Source organism: Mustela nivalis, assembly GCF_964662115.1.
Source record: "Mustela nivalis genome assembly, chromosome: 7".
Classification (NCBI taxonomy): Eukaryota; Metazoa; Chordata; class Mammalia; order Carnivora; family Mustelidae; genus Mustela; species Mustela nivalis.
In genome coordinates this window covers 28,289,290-28,292,928 of record NC_139026.1, presented here as the reverse complement: position 1 = coordinate 28,292,928, position 3,639 = coordinate 28,289,290, and positions in this window count along the sequence as shown.

Here is a 3,639-nt window from a genome sequence, read left to right as displayed (position 1 = left end):
GCAAACTGATTGAGACAACAGTGATTGTCATCTCTTACTAAAGTAGACTTCTTACTTGTTCCTTCTAATATCCAACTCCAATAATCCTCAGACATCACTAGAACCTATACTTAGTCCTACTATCCTCACCCTCACTACCCTCGTCCATCTCCCTACCTCTATACGTGTTCATAGGTCTTATTTTGCTTATTTTCCCGAGTGACCATTGTTACCAACACCTAGCGTATATCCTCACCACTCCTCATGTATCAAAATCTTGATTAAATCACCACCCTGGTTCAAATTCATCTACCCACCAATTTTGCTCATGCTCCCATGCAGCTGAGCATGGCTAGAGAAAACACACAACTCTAGATTTCACCACCCTCATTGTCCTTTCCTACCTTTCATAGCATTCACCAAGTTCTTTCCTGTTGGACACTTTTGTTTGTGCTGTTCCTTTGTCCTGAAGTCGCCTCCTTTCCTTTTCATATGAGTCACCGCTCCTCATTCTGTAGCTCTCAGTTCAAGTATCACTTCCTACAAAGTCCCTTCCTGGGTTGTATTTTAAAGTAGAATTTATAGATGTATTTATGTTCTCTTTTATATTGATATATTTTCATTTCATTAAATCATCTAATAACATCCTCTTCTTTTATTTCACAAAAAAACAGGATTAGAAAGAACACAAATTATATTAAAATGATTTTATTATGGTATTTAAAGCAAATTTTAATGCAGTTAAGTTTGTACTTCTTTATTTCATTTAATGACATGATCATACTTCGTATCTAGTAATCATAATTTCTCAATAGTGATGGTAATAAATGATAACTTGGGTACCCATAACACAAAAAGATCCAATTTATGCTGGTGAAAAGTTCTCAGGTAGTAATGATACGGTTATCAGTTTATTGAAGGAAATACTAAATATTTCACTTAGAGGTTTTATAAATAAAGCTAAATTTTTCTCATTTTTATTTCATAGTTCCCATTCTACACCAAAGACTCTTTAAGAGTCTATGTTTCCTGAGGCGCCTGGGTGGCTCAGTCCTTAAGCGTCTGCCTTCTGCTCAGGTCATGGTCTCGGGTTCCTGGGATCAAGCCCCGCATCGGGCTCTCTGCTCAGTGGGAAGCCTGCTTCTCCCTCTCCCACTCCCCCTGCTTGTGTTCCCTCTCTCACTGTGTCTCTCTCTGTCAAATAAATGAACAAAATCTTTAAAATAAAATAATGTATATTTTTTTAAAAAAAAGAGTCTATGTTTCCTTAGTAAAACAAAACAAAACAAAACAAAAAAACACCCTGACTTTATGAATAAGAAACTCTTTTTACATTCTAAGGTTTTGTGCATGAGAGTGAAAGCCTGTTCTCCCCACTCTCATTCCAGTGCTGAAAGGCCACACACAGTCTCCAAAGTAAGCAACCCAGGATGGATCACATTGAAATACTGAAGATAACATCATGTATAGCAATGTTTTGTAAGGTCCTTGAAAATCTACAATTGCAAGTATTGCATATGGAAGTATGAAATTACTTGTACCTGACCCCTAGTACTGTTAGACTCCACTCCCCTCAATTTATTTATCTCCTTGGGCCACGGATCATTAACTGAAAAAACTTTAATATTTCTAAGATATTAAATATCTTACTTTTTTTGTTAACTCTTTTGTTATCTACCCTATTAAAGAGCGTGTAGGCTTCCTAAGAACAGGGACTTTCAGTGTCTTTCATACCATTGTATTCCTTGTGGGAACAGTATTGCCTGGCCCGTAGTAGGCGCCAAATAACATTATTGAATGAATTAACCAAAGTTACAAAATCTATTGCATAGAACATCTTTATTTGTATTAAACATTTCTCTAGATTTCAAAAATAATATAAAATGGCTTAGTCAAGATTTCATAATTGCTGGCTAACAAGAAGGTAATGCAAAAATCATAAACACAAGAGCTACTAATATAAAAATATAGTACTAGAAGTCTTTTTTTTTTTTTTTTTTAGATTTTATTTATTTATTTGTGAGAGGGAAAGAGAGAGAGAGAACACAAGTATTGGGGGGGGGGGGGAGATGGAGCAGCAGGCAGAGGGAGAAGCAGGCTCCCTGCTTGAGCAAGCAGCCCTCCATGAGACTTGATCCTAAGACCCTGGGATCTCGACCTGAGTCAAAGGCAGACACTCAACTGACAGAGCCACCCAGGCATCCCAGAATTATTCTTCTTAATATAAAGGATAATACATTTTCAGGGGCACCTGGATGGCTCAGTCAGTTAAATGGCAGCCTTCAGCTCAGGTCTTGATTTCAGGGCCCTCCCTGCCTTGGGCTCCCTGCTCAGTGGGGGGTCTGCTTCACCCTTTCCCTCTTCACCTTTCCCTGCTTGTGCTCTCTCACTTGTGGGCACTCTCTCTCAAATAAATAAAATATTTTTTAAAAAACATAAAGGATAATAAACTCAAGTCATGTTCCTATCAATTCATATGAAAAAAAAAATCCATAATTCATTGTTAAGACTCAGTAAGTAAGGAAGTGTATTCATTTCATTACTCGCATTTGGAAGAGTATGTAGGCAGTATTGGGCATATACTTTACTGGAAAAACAAATGTACCATTCTTTGGAGTAAGTTTGCCTGAGAAAAAATGTACCTATTTATATACCAGCCGCTAGAATTCGCTAAAGGAATCTTCAGATCTTCATGCAGGTAGGTGGAAGACACACTCGTTTAAAATGAAAGGAGACATTAGGGAAGCAGGTAGGAGGAATGAGTGAAAAGGTGTAGGCAGGAGCAAAAGCACAGCGGTGGGAAAGAGAGGTATTTGACCTTGATGTGGGCGGTGAGAAGGCAGCGAAAAATGTGCTTTAGGAATAAAAATGAGAGGAGCTTGGGGGGAAAAAAAAAAAAAAACCACGAAAACCTTGAGTTTTAAAAAGATCATTTACTGTAGGGCCAGGAAAGCCAAAAGCACATTGAAACAACACTGGACTGTGTTCACCGCCCGCTTAGAGGTGCTGCACACCCCGTCACCTCGAAGCGGACGTGAGGAATTCGCTCCATCATGTAGGACAACCCGTTCATGGAGCTCTCCTGGCAGGATGACGATGAGCTCTTTATGAGATGAAGGAGTACTTAAGAAAGACAAAAATCATGCTATGACAACCTCGAGTCTATTATTTCCGACTAAAGATCCATCCCTCTTGATTCCAGTGAAAACCATTAGAGGGGCTGAAAGAACGACACTGAAATTAGATCGCCTTGGCTCCGGCTCTAGGTCTCCCATTTACCAGCTCCGCAACATGGTGCAAGGACCGAACTTCCCTACGTCTCAGTTTTTGCTGGGATAAAATGAGTCATTGAAAAAGCAGGGCTCAAACGAGGCCCAGCTCACACTCAACCCCAATGAGTGCTGTGGATGACTATCGTTATTATTATTATTTTTTGCTGCCACTGGTGGTGTTGTTCTTATTATCCTGAGTCAAATCCAAATCTGTTTGATTTGATTTGTTAGTTTTTTTTTTTTTTCTCCAGTTCTTTCTAAAAAAAATGTTTGGAAGAACTCCATCATTTTTTGTTCCAGTATCAAGAAACTAATATTCTATCTAACACCATTTTATTTCATAACTTATATTTATATTGGTTACATAGGTCTGAATTTACTGAAATTG